Source organism: Coptis chinensis, chromosome 4 (assembly GCF_015680905.1).
Source record: "Coptis chinensis isolate HL-2020 chromosome 4, ASM1568090v1, whole genome shotgun sequence".
NCBI classification, from domain to species: Eukaryota; Viridiplantae; Streptophyta; class Magnoliopsida; order Ranunculales; family Ranunculaceae; genus Coptis; species Coptis chinensis.
In genome coordinates, this window is record NC_141459.1 from 86,445,562 (window position 1) to 86,462,930 (window position 17,369).

General features: G+C 36.2%; 2 long non-coding RNA genes across 4 annotated transcripts; both read right to left on the reverse strand.

Annotated features, from left to right (window-relative positions):
- Positions 1-8,391: 8,391 nt before the first annotated feature.
- On the reverse strand, positions 8,392-10,318 carry LOC147505351 (uncharacterized). 3 transcript variants are annotated; one of them, XR_015193294.1, is made up of 3 exons: positions 10,002-10,318; positions 9,010-9,081; positions 8,392-8,653 (listed from the first exon to the last, which is right to left on the reverse strand). It is a non-coding gene; the product is annotated as an uncharacterized LOC147505351 (long non-coding RNA). The 3 variants fall into 3 exon arrangements; XR_015193293.1 differs by having other exon boundaries at positions 8,392-8,662; XR_015193295.1 differs by having other exon boundaries at positions 8,392-9,081; positions 9,235-10,318.
- Positions 10,319-10,516: 198 nt separating this feature from the next.
- LOC147505352 (uncharacterized) lies at positions 10,517-12,682 on the reverse strand. The gene is made up of 3 exons (XR_015193296.1): positions 12,213-12,682; positions 11,539-11,627; positions 10,517-11,152 (listed from the first exon to the last, which is right to left on the reverse strand). It is a non-coding gene; the product is annotated as an uncharacterized LOC147505352 (long non-coding RNA).
- Positions 12,683-17,369: the final 4,687 nt, after the last annotated feature.

Here is a 17,369-nt window from a genome sequence, read left to right on the forward strand (position 1 = left end):
TCACCAATCCTACCTATAAAATCCAACCGCCGTCATTTTTTCGAACTTCATAATCGAGACTTGATCCCAAGCAATATCTTTGGGTACGTAGGCAACTTCAAAACCGAAGTCCAGTCTCATCTTTCCCCAATCACCATCTCCTTCACCATCTCCAAAAAACATTACTTCCAACCATCAACTGGTATGTTTTGGCAAATCTTGCTGAAACATATTTGGCGCCGTCTGTGGGGATACCCTCAACCACAAAAAAGTTGCATCAATAGCTTCACAAAGAACAAACAACTGTGAAGGCTCTCCTCTTGCCGCTCAAGTTCAACAATTAACTTCGCGAATGAGAATTCCCTTTCCAAGTCGATGGTTCTCACCATCTGCGATTTGGGAGAGTGAGTATTCATATTGCAGATCTAATAACTCAAGTCGGCCGTCGTCTCGAAAATTGAAGAAACATATACATGTATGGTTGTCGGGCGAAGTAACTACAGAATCAAAGCACTTCCTCATGCACCAAAAAGAATCGTGCGATTAAAGGAAGCAAACAAAACTACAATATGGAGACGCATAGTTTCAAGTGTGATCGTGAGTGAGTTCAAAAACTCTTCTGCTAACTTTAATGTCGACCACTCATGGAGGGGTAGACAACTCATCGAAGATATGAAAAAAAAAATAATGTTAGTGTGGCCAATCCTAGCCAAAAGGCTATAAGAGATCGGCTCTTTCCTAGAAGAAATTATCTGTATGTATCACTTACCATGCTTTAGTAGTCCAACCTCTTTGAAAGGTCCCTCTCTAAGTCGTGGTCCCAACCCTCGAGCTCATTATCGACCAATACATGTTTCACAGTTCATTGTCGACCAATGCATGTTTCACATTACATGGTCAGTTGACAATAGTAGTTCTGCAGATGGTGACTCACTTACAGAGGACTACAAAAAGAGTGATTGGATCCCAACCTTCCGTCCATATACTCCAAATGTTCACCCTAGGCGGAGAAAGAACCAATCTTCATAATTGGCTCAGTCTTTTCCATTGCCAATTTGCAATATCTAATTTTACCTACCTTAAAAAATAAATAAATAAATAAAAACTTGCCGACCAAATGTTTCAGAGAATATTTTGCTGATCCAAATGATCGGCAAGAAAATAAAAAAAATATAAATCAAAAATAAAAACAAAAATCAAAATCTATCAATTTTTTTTTTTTTAATTTTGGCGCTCCAAGAATTTTATTTCTAAAAGCTCTTTCAATTTGGGCATCAAGCAAAAGATTCAATTTGATGACGAGTTGATAGTACAAACTAGTTTAACAATTCGATTCTAACCCTTCTATTTTTTGCCATCAATTCATATTTAGCTCGATCATCAAGATATAACTTCTGTCCATATGATGGTCGAAATTGGTATACTAAACAATGGGACATATAACAAGGAGTGGTTGACTTGTTGACCTCGTCATGGAACTCGACATGTTGATAGTTGATAGTAGCCCAAACCTTAGGGCTCATCGTAGCCCAAATCGTAGGGCCGATGACATCTGATTCCATATGATGATGTCGATAACAAAGAGTGTTTTCTATTTGTTGCCTCACTAAAGAAGGGATCGACATATAACAAAGAGTGTTTGACCTTATAATGGAACTCACAAAGTTGATAGTAGCCCAAACATTAGGGGCTCATCGACATGCCGATATGTCCATATGATGATGTCAATAACTTTCAATTTGTTGTATCCCGAAGAATGGATCGATCATACGACAAGAAGCGCTTTACCAATTCCATATGATGATGATACTTACAATCATTCTGCCTCAAAGTCATATTGATTCACTACAAAAAAAAAAAAAAAAAAAATCTTGCAATAACGAGTATCACTTTGTCATCAAATAAAAGACCTTCCATTCATACATGGGGCGTCTTAAATATCTTTTACATTTATAATTCATTTGTCATTCATACATACATGCATACATTTAAATTAGCATTCATAACATTTCATTATATTCATACATTTTAACAATTAAATTAAATCATTATATTATCATTATACTTTGGGGGCGGCAATACCCCAAATTTCATTACGTTATCATTACACTTTGGGGGCGGCAATACTCCAAATTTCATTACGTTATCATTACACTATGGGGGGGTGACACCCCAAATTTAATTACGTTATCATTACACTATGGGGTGACACCACAGATTTCATTACGTTATCATTACACTATGGGGCGGTGACACCCAGATTTCATTACGTTATCATTACACTATGGGGTGACACCCCAAATTTCATTCACGTTATCTTGGGGGGCGACCCCCAAAATTCATTACGTTATCATTACACTATGGGGGGTGACACCCCAAATTTCATTACGTTATCTTGGGGGTGACCCCCAAATTTCATGCGTTATCATTACATTTGGGGGCGAAACCCCAAATTTCAATATGTTATCTTATCTTGGGGGCGGCTACCCCAAATTTCATTATGTTATCATTACACTTTGGGGAGCTGGACACCCCAAATTTCATTAAGTTATTATTATATTATGGGGGCGGCGACACCCAATTACATTATCTTTAATTCTTATATCTCTTTTGCCGGTCTACCTCAAGGCCAGATTACCAGACACTTATATCTTTTGACCAACCCCTTATATTTCGATCTATTTTGATTACCAATCTAATAAAAAATTTAAAAAAAAACAAATAAAATCCAAATATCATGAATACAGTGGAAAAAATAAACATAATTGAGAAATAAAAAACCGTAACCTAACCTCACATCATCCTAACAATAAAAAACAAAAACTTCACTCAAGAAGTTGCGGCATAATGCTATCCTCCAATGGAACTGGAACACCTTTTAGATCCGACGGTGATACATCTTCCAACCTCCTATAACACATAGTATAATAATCTAACAGTTGTTGCAATTTTTCCCGTTTCTCAGAATCTCTCGATTTCGAAAGTCCAGCACTTGCCGATGCTCCACGCAACAACGGCCCAGATTTCTTAGTTTCAACTGCATGCTTCTCAATCATATCATCATTCTCTTCACACCCAACCCTAAAATAATCCACCTTTTCATGATATTCATCTAATATATGTAACAATTTGAGCCGCCTGATCTAATATATGTAACAAGAAGCTGGTCTTGGAGGCAAGCCTGATCTAGTATATGTAACAATTTGAACCGCCTTCTATATCAAATACCTTCTCCACATCCAATTAGTATTGTTATACTCGGACCAAATTTATTCAAAAATTGACCGACCGCTTCAAGTTGCCGACCAACAACGCATTCAAAAACCCGACCTACTTTATGGCCTTGTTTGCCGATCAAATATAATGAACTTATGTGAATACCCAATTCCTAACGGATTTTGGAAACCATACGCCCGATCACTTTGAATTACCACCATCAGATTTGCATGAATGGCGCTACTTTCGATTTGTCTTTGGCTATAGTTAAATTTGCGGGTCAGACTTGACTTTTACGCGCTTTATTTGCCCTCTGGAAATCTTATAGCATTCTCTTGAAAATCGGTGTCAATCACCTCTGAAAATTGTGGAAGCAGTAGTCAATGAGATTGGAGCTGATAGAGTTGGATATCTATCCCATTATTTTGAAGTGAGCCCACAACTTTTCCTCATTGCAAGCCGTGATCATGAGCTCACAGCTGAAAGAGATGTTGTGGAATGTTGGTTCCAATATCAAAGTAGTTTAGAGAATGTTGATTTGATCCATGGAAAGATTACTTGCTCCATGTTCAGTGTAAACCCCTAATGTCAGCTCCATGAAATTGCATTATTGTCATCGTGCGAGTTTGAAGCAAAAGATTTTCTCCTTTTCTTTTGCCTTTACCTCAAACATTGACAAAATTTATGGTTGCCCATTCGAACTGTTTGGGGGAGATTGCCGTGTTTGTACCCGGACATAGGATCCCTAACCCGTTGATCTCTCTCAGCCACTTGGTGATAACTTGTCTAAGAATTTAGTGGAACGCCTCTCTGCTCTTAGAACTAGAATAGTTGTCATGGCTGGCCAAGAAGCACCAACAACAACAAAACCAAGGAGGAAAACAGCTACACAACATGGAGGCTCATCACTAGCTGATCCTCAGCAGGCTCTTGAAGATTACTTACCAGTTCTATTGGGTTTTGATGTTTGGACTAGCTGTGTTGTTGTCTACTATATTCTTGTTGCCGCCGCTTTCCTCAAGGTATAAACATAGATCAGATCTGGATCTCAAGTCGTTGATTCAAGCTCGAAGGCAGTGGCTAGTTTTAAACTTCAAACCCCAGTCTTTATGCTCAAAACAACATTCTGCAGATTGAGTTGGTATCTTTGATGAAATAGCGGTTCCCAACACCACGATGGTGGATATTTTTCTAAAGCCTCTGGCAGAATCAAATGCAACAAGTGTGGTGTTTGCCGTTGGTGAATTCATATGGGTCGACAGTTTATCCTCCTACTACATTTATGGCAGCGGTTCTTTAGTGATCGGGAATCGTTTTCAACCTTATCCAAGTCACCAAGTCACCGATTGATAAAAGAATGGGTTAATCAATCAATTTATAGCCGCTCGAAGAAGTGCCGATAAAGTTGATAGGTAGAAACCTTTTGGTTTTTGCCGATCCTTGAGGTTGCCGATCCTTTGAGAATGCCGCTCTATGCGCTGAATGAGTTGCCGAGCCTATAAATGCATTTCGCATTGTCAATCCCAAAATGCATTTCGCATTGTCGAGCCCATAAATGCCGCATTGCCAATCAAAATGCATTTGCCAAGCCCATAAATGCATTTCGCATTGCCAATCCCAAAAATCCGCTTGCATTGCCGATCCCATAATGCCGCTCGCATCGCTCGCATTGCTGATCCCATAAATACCAATCCTTCTCTTATTATTCTCTTAGTATTCTCTTATTATGTTTTACGCCAAATGATGTGTGTTTTCTGGAATGCCGCTGATCCAAATGATATTTAGGAAGAAAGTTTGCCGCTGGCTGTACTTGATTGCCGCTGCTTGATTTGTCATTGAATTGAATTGCTGCTGCTTGGTTTCATGATGCTAACTCTTATATGGAAATTTGACTTTCCACCATTTATGGTGCCCATCCTAAATGATGGTACTATAATGACAATTTCGAAAGATTGAGTGAAGTCGTCCCCTCTCCCAGACAGCTGGAAGCTTGAGGAGATTTTTGCAACTGCTATAGTTCTTGGAAGTTCTGGGGCAATCATGCGGTTTATATTCTTTTGGGCTGCATACAAGACATATTTCTTCCTTAGTGTATTTAAGGTTCCAAGCCTACGACATACAGAACAACCCCTCCTTTCTAAAAGCCTAGATAAAGCCCATTCTATCAACCCCTTCAAAATCAACCCATATCTAGTTTAAGTTTGATCCCCATAACATCTATCAAAAAGCCCATGGGCTATAAGTCTATAACCTTTCATCTTTAACCATTTTAAGTATATTTACCAAACTGCCATTACATATTTTCACCATTATACAATAAATTCAACAATATCAAAATCCAAATTTATACCAAACTCTATATAAATTATATCAAGAAAAAAAAAAAAAGATTCTATTTGCCTTCAACACCCATCATTTTTTACCAATTTACTAACCTACCAAGTACCATAAATATTAATACTTCTTTGCCACACAGGCCTTGCCCATGTAACAAAGAGAGGCGATGTTAGGCCCCACAAATGTGGCCCAATAAAAGCCCAATTCAATACAAGCCCATGCTCGAGCCCCAACTATAAATAAGCCCACGCTTTCGAGCCCAACTATAAACAAGCCTCCACTTTCGAGCCCATGCTTTCGAGCTTATCTATGAAAAAGCCCATGCTCAAAGCCTACATTCCACGGTGACGGATGTCCCGCCCGGTCCTCCAACTTCATCCCACGTGACGGATGTCCGCCGGTTCTCTAACTTTCATCCCATGAGCCGACGGTTCTCCGCCAGATTCTCAACTTCATTCCACGGTGAGCCGGATGTCGCCGGTTCTCCAACTTCATCCCACAAGCCGACAGTTCTCCCGCCAGATTCTCAACGTCATCCCACGAAATGGCGGTTCTAACTTCATCCCACGGTGGCAGGTTCTCGCCAGATTCTCCAACTTCATTCCACGAGTGACGGATGTCCCCCGGTTCTCTAACTTCATCCCACGAAGTGGCCGGATGTCCCGCCAGTTCTCAACTTCATCCCACGGTGGACAGTTCTCCTTGAGTTCTCAACTTCATTCCACGGTGACAGATATCCCGCGGTTCTCAACTTCATCCCACGAGCAGTTTTCCCACCGCAGTTCTCAACTTCATTCCACGAGTGACAGATGTCCCGCCAGTTCTCTAACTTCATCCCACGGTGGCCGGATGTCCCGCCGGTTATCTAACTTCATTCCACGAGTAGACGGATGTCCCGCCGGTTCTCCATTTCATCCCACGAGTGACAGTTCTCCTTGATTCTCGTTCTCAACTTCATCCCACGAGTGGACGGATGTCCATGAAGTTCTCAACTTCATCCCACGATCGGCGGATGTCCCCCCATTCTCCAACTTCATTCCACGGTGACGGATGTCCCGCCAATTCTCAATTTCATCCCATGATTGGACGGTTCTCCGCCAGATTTGCAACTTCATCCCACGATTGGAATATTGGAGAACGAAGAAGTAACTATCACCAATCCTACCTATAAAATCCAACCTTCGTCATTTTTCCAGAACTACGCAATCGAGACTTGATCCCAAGCAATATCTTTGGGTACGTAGGCAACTTCAAAACCGAAGTCCAGTCTCATCTTTCCCCAATCACCATCTCCTTCACCATCTCCAAAAAACATTACTTCCAACCCTCAACTGGTATGTTTTGGCAAATCTTGTTGAAACAGGAGTCTAAATAGGTTATGGAGCATTGAGCATTTCATAACCATGTGAACTGATAGATTCTACTCTATGAACCGCTCTTCAATCTCCAGTACGCAGAGTTCCAGCAGCCCCTAGATCTGCGGTGACACGAGGGACTCAATTGAATTACCATAGATTGTTAATGGCGAATATATAGAACAAAAGAATAGTTGTTGCCTCTACTGCACTGACGCATTCATACTATGCATTTTACAAGAATGGGCTAGGGGGAAAGGATAGTGTCACTAGCCATGAAAATACCTATAACTCTATAAGGGCTTGTGTTATGGCGTTGCATAAGTTGGCGTACAGTGTACTCCTCAGTCATGAAAATGACCAGCAAGTAGCAATATAACACTTGAAGGCATGTACTCCCCCCTTTTTGTGTTATTATTATATTGGATATGTGGTTTTATTGAGATGGGTTTTTGATATTTGCATAAACGTTGCAGTTGGTTATATCATAATGCAAACCTGGAACGAGTGGATTTGTGTGAGAATAGCGATTCATTTATCAAAGAGTAAGCTTTATTTATTTATTTTTTTGGGCTTATTGAATGCTTAGTACAATGGTTTAGTGTCTCACTGTTACTTCACAACTTTAAATTGTGTTAATCAATCCTTGGCGAGTTGGTGAGAGTAATATGGGAAGCCCATTGAGAGAACCTTAAGTTCCATAGTAATTTACTACTTGGTATGTTGGCCATTTGCACTGAAGTATGACAATTGGGTATATCAATTCAATGGGCGCACCCAAAAAATTGCAATGGAATATTAATAATTTGCACTTAATGTTAATGTTGTCGGAGTTTGGCATTTTCTTTATTTACCAAGAAGATTCATGCTTTGGTAAATAGTCACATAGTACATAGTAACATGGCCAATTCCGCTAACATCAACCCGTCTTACAGCTCATCTCTCCTTTGGAACCGATGACGAAGCCTTACATACTTTGGTCGAAGCTATTGAGATATCCCATAAATTTAGTCATTTACTTTATGTACATGACCTGATGATGCACAATCGATTGAGTGAGTAGAATATGATATTTGCTTCAATCAAGTTGTATATTTTGTCTGTGTGTGTAGTAATATAACACTTGAATACATGCATACTATTTAGGAGCTTAGAAATCTGAATGTGTTATGCACATTTTAAGAATATTGCAACCAAGCAACTTCTCAGTACGAAGACATTTATTCCACTGCCATATTAGATGGCGGTGTAGTGATAACTGCATATTTCTTCAATTTAAAGTTGTTTCTCATCTATTTTTTTTGCGCCAAATTGTTTTGTAGATAGTAATCATTCATTCATAGAGCAAACATACTTTGAATCCTTGAGAATTAGGGTTTAGGTTGCCTCTTAAATCTATTTAAAACATTAGAATTTTACACTCTATTGTAAGTTTTATTTGATATCGCGTGCATAGCACGTGCATCTTGCTAGAATATGTAATAAATGGCATGCACCAAATGAATTTAACAAGAAATATAAATATGTAATTGAAAGGCCCAAACTTAACTATAAATGTAGCAGGCCATGGCCGGGCTTAAAGGCTAGTTATTCTTAAATTTCAACTAACACTGCGTTGGATCAACAAAGCGAGCTGATAAGGTTTTTTCTTTATATAGGCCTTTAAAGTCAAAGTCAAGTCGCTTTGTTCGCAAGCCACTCCCTTCACCACTGCTGCAGTGCTGCCTATCATGGCTTAGAGTCAACGAATGGCCTGGTTCATCATCCTGCATTAGCTTCATTCATAAACTTATGCTTTAGAGCAAGTCCAATGGGATGTTGTTTGGGCTGCTAAAAGCCATATAACACCCCCAAACACCAAAAAATCAATTCCAATAGGGTTGCTAAAAGGCTCTTAAATTTGGCTGGTGTGATAAATCCAACTAAATTTGTTGCCTTGTCTAACAGCTATCAAAATAAATTTCGGGAGACAGCACAATTTCTGCCGTCTGTGCGATAAATTTCGACAAACAGCAGCAAAATAATGTATTAGACATGTGAATGGGATTAGTTTTCCACCAATACTTAGACGAAGTGATGATCAAGGTTGATAAACTTCTGGAAGCTGAAGACCAACACTTACAGCAGATTTGTTTAGTGTTCTTTTCACTTCATCTGATCTATCCACAGCAATGTTGTAGGAAAACAGTAGCTCCTACAGAATTATAAACACAACCATACAAGTATTAGTAAAGTCCAAATCAGAATGTCATCGATAACTAAAATACAATACATTGCAGTTAAATATACAGGCAAGGAAAACGTCAAACAGTAGCATACTAAATTTGTTAATTGATGATTTACTCACTATGCTTGTAAACTTCAAGTGGGATTCCACACAAGAGAAAAGACGTGTCACAGTAAGATCTAGGACATGGTTTGCTCTCCAAAGAAAAAGGAAAACGCTAACACATAACAGCAGACAATAAACACTCGAATACAACTGTTTCCATGAGGTGGCTTTGGAGGTACTGGACCATGGCAGACATTCTACGAAAAAAGAGGCACTAAGTATGGATTGGTGGCCTTGGAGTGTACCTCTACTTTACAGCACTAGTCTTTGCAAAGGGAATGCTTTTTGCAATCTAACTTTCACAGGGAATCCAGGGAATCACTTGTAAGGTGGGACTTTGAGAGCAATGCTTGTGTGTCAAAAAGTTCCTTATATGGCATGGTTTATAATGAATTTAAAAAATTGGTTGAGCACCTCAATGGTAATGCAGATATAATGAATTCGAATTCGATATAATACAGAAATGGGGTAAAAGTGGAAATTTCGAGAAGTCTTGCCGTGAGCACTTGGTCACACAAGGAAGGGTTAGATAACATTATGATAATGATCTATCTCACAATGTAAAATTTGTTCATCCAACAAATTCATGAACACCAAACTTCACAGCCAGTTAGATATTAGAATGGAAACTCTGGTGAGCTGATCCAAACACTTATCCAGGTTACTTTTGCAGAAACAATCTAACTTTGGTTTCCAATACCTTAATATGAGTTATGTTACGTCATTCAAAAAGAATTCTTGAAGGTCTTATCATTGTTGGAAAAGAAACTAAATTAGTTTACCAGCACAAGGGACCAGTGTTGCTCCAGCATGTCAACAACCCTTCAGTAATTTGCCAAAGCCAGGTCTTATTGTTGCGGCTTCAGCTTGTGGGTTTCATATAGAGGTGCTTATAATCGACCACGCACTCATGGACTTGGACTACCACACTGAGTCCCTTGGTTCAAACCACCCCTTCATCCATTAGCGATCGAACTTTAGGCCCTTCCTGTAAATCTCTCTCTCTTGTAACCACTTTGAACACGTTCCCTCCTTATTTCTCTTCTTTATTTTTTTTTTTTTTTAACAAGGAGAGAGTAACATGTTTCGCAGAATTAGAATAACCCCCACCCCCCACCGAAAAAAAAAAAAAAAAAAAATCCCCTACCCACCCATAATAAATCTTTTAACTCAGTCCATATCATTAAAGCAACACACTCTACAACATAAACCCCCTTCTCCATTAATTTTCAGCATTTTACAGCTGTCAAGCCGAAGTTAGGAAAAAAGGTGTCCCTCTTCTCTTGGTAACTCAGTGTTCTTTTTTATAGGCAAAAGATAATATATTGATCTACCTGAAATAGGATTAATCAACCTTAAGTCATTAACAAGAAACTAAATGACTTAACCTCCTAAGCTCCATACACACAAGTTATCCATATAATTCTAAAGGAATAGCATCTACCAGAAAACCTCTAAACCCTGCTTCATACCCTCTTGCCACAACATCTCAAACACGGCCCTTTCCGCCCACACTTTGTCCCCAATGTCCATGTTGTAATCCACCATCTCATCTTGTCTTCACCATCCAAGTTACCAAAGTTGCTCTACTCCGTATCTTTTCAGTGTATTAAAATCTATACTCTGACTCCTCATGCAATTTCATTTAAAATTTTTGACAGTCACATCAAGCAGCAGCAAGTAACAACGGAAAGTACAGAGAGAACAATATTCGCCTTGTGATGGTGCACACTATTGAGCAGATAGCTGTAGTTGTGGGCGAGCATTATTTTTTGCTGAGCAGTTGATGGGTCTGACACTTTGTGAAACTCTTGATTAATGAAATCACTGAAATGTCTTTTATGTTCTTCCTTGCCAATGTGTTTCTTCACTGCTTTGAGGAGGTGGCAATATACCTTAGCAGCTTGCAAGCCTTCCGAGCCCATTTGTTTTCCTTAATACAATTAAAATGCAACTGAATCAAGTAAGCTTTCGAAACTCACAGAAACAAGGTAATAATAATAAAAATGCCAAAATAGCTAAAACTATCAAACAATTAGCATACTGTAAATATGTATGACAGATTAACCGTTTCATAAACTAGTATATTGCATTGCAGTGGGAGCGTGAGCAGAGCCCCTGCGTAAGCTATGGATATTCGACAAATTCACTCTCCCAACATCAGACTACATGCAAAGAAGCTTAATATCAAAGCATAACCAACAAACAAGAAGTTAGATATTGCATGCACAACAAACTGAATATACCCAGCAATAATGTAAATCAAGTTTAACACAACTAAATCAATTGTAAGGTAAGATGTACTCAGTTTTTACTGACCTGGTAACAAGTTCCAATATATGCAACTTTCACCCGCTCCTTTTCTAGTACATAATGTTATCACCACTGGTTTAAATCGCTGCTCTGTCCTACAGAAAACCAACAGAAAGAGATAACTAGATAAGACTATGAATTGGCCTAGATCATGACTGCTTCAAAGTAAATACAGAACTTGACATACTCACATGAGGCACTGGAAAAAGTAATACTGCTCAAAAAAAAAAAACAGTGTAAAAAATATATTGCAATGCAATGCAATGCAATGCACCTGCCTACCCAATTCAATTGCTGCTAAACCAACACTCAAACGTAAACTGATGGATACTCACAATCGTAACCAACACATTCTCAAACTCTCAGCCCCGAACTGAACCTCCTCAAACCCCAAAAGAAGAGCATTAACAGGGACAAAGTATTCTTCAGAGAAATTTCATCAAACACTTTCTACGGATCATCTAAAATTAATTTGAATAAATTTGGAAATCGATTCGATTGATTACTGGGATTCAATTGCTATTTTACTTTGAACAAATTTAGCCCACGAAAAATAGGAAACCAAAGCTACGAAACCCTTAATTAGTGTTCTAGTTTGAAACAACAAATCAACTAAAATTCAGAAAGAAAAAGTTATAAAAGTGCACATGAATCATACGGGTAAGAAAAAGAAAACTCACCAATATTTGTTGCAAGATCCAAGGAACGAGATGACGTTGGGACCGAGTGAGAGAGGAGTTATCGAGTAATAGGTTATTCTATGTGAAAAGGAAGTTTGCAATTTTTTATTGTTAGGGCACGTCGATAATAGGTTCTTAATTTTTCCTTTCCGCAAAGAGTGACATTGATATAGCAAGCTGGGTTGTAAATGAAGTGATTCGTAGGGGATACTTTTGTTAGAAAAAATCCTTGATTTTCTTTTATGAGTTCGAATGTACTGTGACTCTCTCTCTCTCGCTACTTTCATTTTTTTTTCTTTCTTATACTGTTTGAGTTGCAGCCTCTTGGCTTCCATTACGTGTTGTACGGGTAAGCATAGCACTGTATAGTGGAATCTTCTGCAGGTGTTGGGCTCTTTTAACCAGCATAATTCTCCCGCAAATTATGAATTATCAAATCAGGCTCTTCACTAATGGCTAAGTGGATGTCAGTAAACCTTCCTCCTGGTGTCCTTTCGATTATAAAATTATTCAAGTTGGAAAAGAGTAGCTGCATGCCCAAAAGTAGACCAAAACAAACCCTATTGTTCAAGGATAGAACTAACCCACATGGCCCAGCACAAAAAAACACCTCTAAAGTCAATTCTAAATGGTGTATTGCATTAAAACTAGCTTTCGAACCCGTCTTACGAACGGGTGTCGTTATATTAAATTATTCTAAAAAATATTAGCAACTATTCATAACTATAAGATATGTAAATTATATTAATCACTTGTTCAAATTTCTTACACCACTCTCTATCAAAAGAAAGCACCAAACTTTGGTAAAACCCATCGATTTATTTTTGTTGTTGTGTTTAATAATTGAAATTTGATTGAAATTTTGTGAGAATGTCCAATATGGCGAAGATGATATTGAAGTTACTTAAATAGCAAGTCATTCACAATCATAATAAAATAATTATAATAAACATTACTTAAAATGCAAAACTATACTTGTTCAGATATTATATTCTCCCTATATATAATATAATTATGTTTCGAGGTTAGTTCAATACATTTGCATCAAGTTTCTGATTTTACGTTAATTATTCTTTGAGGCTAGTTCAATGTAGTTGGATTTAGTTTTCGATTTCTCATTAATTATTCTTTGAGGTTAATTCAATGTAGTTGTATCAAGTTTCTGATTTTTCGTTAATTATTCTTTGAGGTTAGTTCAGTGCAGTTGCACCAAGTTTACGATTTCCAGTTAGTTATTCATTAAGGTTAATTCAGTGCAATTTCATATAGTTTTCAATGTTTCATTAATTACTCTTTGAGATTAGTTAATTGCATTTGCATCAATGTTCCAATTTATCATTAATTGTTCTTTAAGGTTAGTTTAATACATCTGCATCCAGTTTCTGATTTCCTGTTAATTATTTTTCGAAGTTAGTTCGCATCTAGCTTCCAATTTCCGGTTATTTATGCTTTGAGGGTAGTTCGATGTAGTTACATCCGGTTTCCGATTTCCAGTTAACTATTCTTTGAGGTTATTTCAATACATTTGCATCTAGTTTATGATTTTCCGTTAAATATTCATCAATGATATTACATCCAATTTCTGATTTCCCAGCCTGTTAGTTAATATATGATTTTAGTTTAATGCAGTTGCATCCAGTTTTTGATTTTCCGTTAATTATTCTTTGAGGTTAGTTCAATACAGTTGCATCCAATTTCCGATTTCTCGTTAATTATTTTTTTAGGTGAGTTTAATGCAGTTGCAGCAAGTTTTTGATTTCTCGTTAATTATTTTTTTAGGTTTGTTCAATGCAGTTGCATCAAATTTATGATTTCCCGTTAATTATTCATTGAGGTTAGTTTAGTGCATTTGCATCTATTTTTTGATGTTTCTATATTCGTTAATTAGTCTTTAGATTAGTTTATTGCAGTTGCATCCAGTTTCTGATTTCTCATTACTAACTCTTTGATGTTAGTTCAATACATATGCATTTAGTTTATGATTTTTGATTATTTATGCTTTGAGGCTAGTTCGATGCAATTTCATCCGGTTTCTGATTTCCCGTTAACTATTCTTTGAGGTTATTTATATTTCAATGCATTTGCATCCAGTTTCTGATTTCCCGTCAATTATTCTATGAGGTTAATTTAATGCAGTTGCATTTGGTTTTTTATTTCCTATTAATTATATTTTGAGGTTAGTTCAATGCATTATTTGCATCCAGTTTCTGATTCACCGTTAATTATTATTTGAGGTTTATTTGTAGCATTTTTGCATACCGTTTTCGATTTCTCGTTAAATATTTTTCAAGGATTTGCATCCAATTTCTAATTTCCCTTTAGTTATTTTCTGGCATTAGTTTAATGCAGTTGCATCCAGTTTTCGATTTCTAGTTAATTACTTTTTGAGTTTAGTTTATTGCATTTGCATAAAGTTTCTGATTTCCCGTTTATTACTCTTTGAGCTCAGTTCAATGTATTTGAATCCACTTTTCGATTTTCTTTTAATTATCCAATGTGGTGTGTAATACCAACTTTCTACTTATCCATCTGTAGTGTCCTTGCAAACATGACATAAAAATAAATTATGCTTGATTTACTATATGGGATCATCAAAGATTATCCAATTCCTGATTTCTTGTTAATTATTCTTTAAATTATATACCTAACTCACTATGTGGGATCTTCAAAAATTATCTACAAACGGGTCCTATCATATTAATTATTCTAAAAAATATATACATAACTATTATATACAAATATTATATATTGCTCACTCATCCAAATTTCTTATAATATGAAAACCCCACGTACTCTCTATTAAAAAAAAATAACTCGCCATTAATAAAAACCCTTCAACTTCATTTGTTGTTTAATAATAGAAGTTTAATTGAAGTTTTGTGAGATTGTCTAATAAGACGAAGTTCATATTGAAGTTACTTGAATAGCAAGGTGTTCCCAATTATACGAAAAAAGATAAGATAAACACCGTTTTAAATGCAAAACTATACTTATCGAGACATTCTCACAACATATAACATAACTATATTTTGAGGTTAGTTCAATGTATTTGCATCCAATTTCTGATTTTATGTTATTTATTTTTTGAGGTTAGTTCAATACAGTTGCATCCAATTTTCGATTTCCTTGTTAATTATTCTTTGCAGTTAGTTTAATGCATTTGCATCTAATTTCCAATTTCCTACTAATTATTCTTCAAGCTCAGTTCAATGCATTTGCATCCAGTTTCCGATTTCTCGTTTATTATTTGATGAGGTTGTATTTGCATCTAGTTTCTGATTTCCCGTTAATTATTGTTTGAGGTTAGTTCAATAAATTTGCATCCAGTTTCCGATTTTCCGTTAATTATTCCTTGAGGTTAGTTCAATGCATTTGCATCCAATTTATTTTTTGAAATTAGTTTAGTGTAGTTGAATCTGGTTTCCGATTTCCCGTTAATTATTTTTAAATATTAGTTTCAAACATTTGCATCCTGTTTCCAATTTATAGTTATTTTTTTTAGGTTAGTTCAATGCAGTTGCATCCAATTTCCGATTTCCCGTTAATTTAATCTCTGAGAGTTAGTTCAATGTATTTGCATCCAGTTCCCGATTTTTCGATAATTATTTTTTGGTGTTAGTTCAATGTATTTGCATCCAAGTTTTGATTTTCCGTTAATTATTCTTTAAGGTTAGTTTAATGCAGTTGTATCAATATTCTGATTGTCTATTAATTAATTTTTAAGATTAGTTTAATGTTTGCATGTGCATCCAATTTCTGATTTTCCGTTAAATATTATTTGAGATTAGTTCAATGTATTTGTATCTAGTTTTATGTTTCTCGTTAATTGTTCTTTGACGTTAGTTTCATGCAGTATTATATATATTTGAAAATATTTGTTATTATTGTTTTTTTTTTAAATTTGCTATTATATATTTTGTGACGTTATTTTTTGTATAATTTAATTTCCCACATATAATTTTGTTTTGGTTTGGTATATAATTTATTTAAGCCCAACGTCCACTTTAACTAAATCAATAGTTATATAATCTATTTAAGCCAACGTCCGTTTTAACTGAATCTCGTTAATCCGCTAAAATTGGGAATTATAAAATTCATAAATTTAATTAGAATATGTCGTAATTATTGTGACATGTGGTTTTTGAAATCATTAATTAACTATGACTAAATGTATAAATCCCACAGTGGATGACACCTCAAATTGATTCAACTTTATTTGTTAGGCCCATATATATAATGCATACAATACAATTTTATTTGTTTTTGGTGTACACTATTTTATTTTATGATTAGTTTACTTTTTTTCCTTTTTTCCCAGTCACATGTGTGGTTAACAAATGCATAAAGTAAATGTTCAAGCAACTCAATTCATTTTTTCCTTTATTCTTTCATAGTTTCATTATCATTTTCTAGAAAGAAACTTTGTTATATTAAACTTCATCTGAGATTAGTGTGGAAGCTATTTTTTGTGGCGTAAGGGTTTTAAGAAAATCGTTTTTGGTTGAAAATATTATTTTTTTGCAATTTAGTTATTTTTTTTATTTTTTTATTTTTTTCGTAATTAGCTATATTGTTTAGGAAAAATTGGAGACTCTGGAAAACTCTAGATAGGATATATATCTAAGGATTTGAAATTTCTATTTTTTCGTAATTAATATTAGTGTTTACAAAAAGTTGGAGACTCTATGAAGCCTTGAAAAATAGAGCCAAGAGGGTATAGCTATAATATATATCTAAGGATAATGAGTTAAATTCTCTCTCCTCTCTCCTTACCAGCCAATCACAGCTGACTTCTGAAGTTTTTTTTTTGTGCTGGGTCATGTGTGACAGTCGCGCCCGTTGTTCAATATACTCTAAACATTCCTAAAATTCGCTCATGTATCTAGTTCAGTTGTTCTATCCTCGTGGTTAGAGTCCATCACAAGACCGGACCAAATGCTGTCTTCTGGCCAACAAGTAGCAAATTTCGGTTTTTACTGAGATCTTTTTGCATTTCTGTCTATTTCAAATTAAACTCCTACATTTAGTTCCATACTTCCATGAGATGTTTATCTGATGCATGTGAAGAAGTGTCTATTAATTGCATGGTCACTGGTCAATCAAGCTACTGGTTTTTTTACTCTTTTATTTGTTAATTGCATGACTGTTGGAATTTGA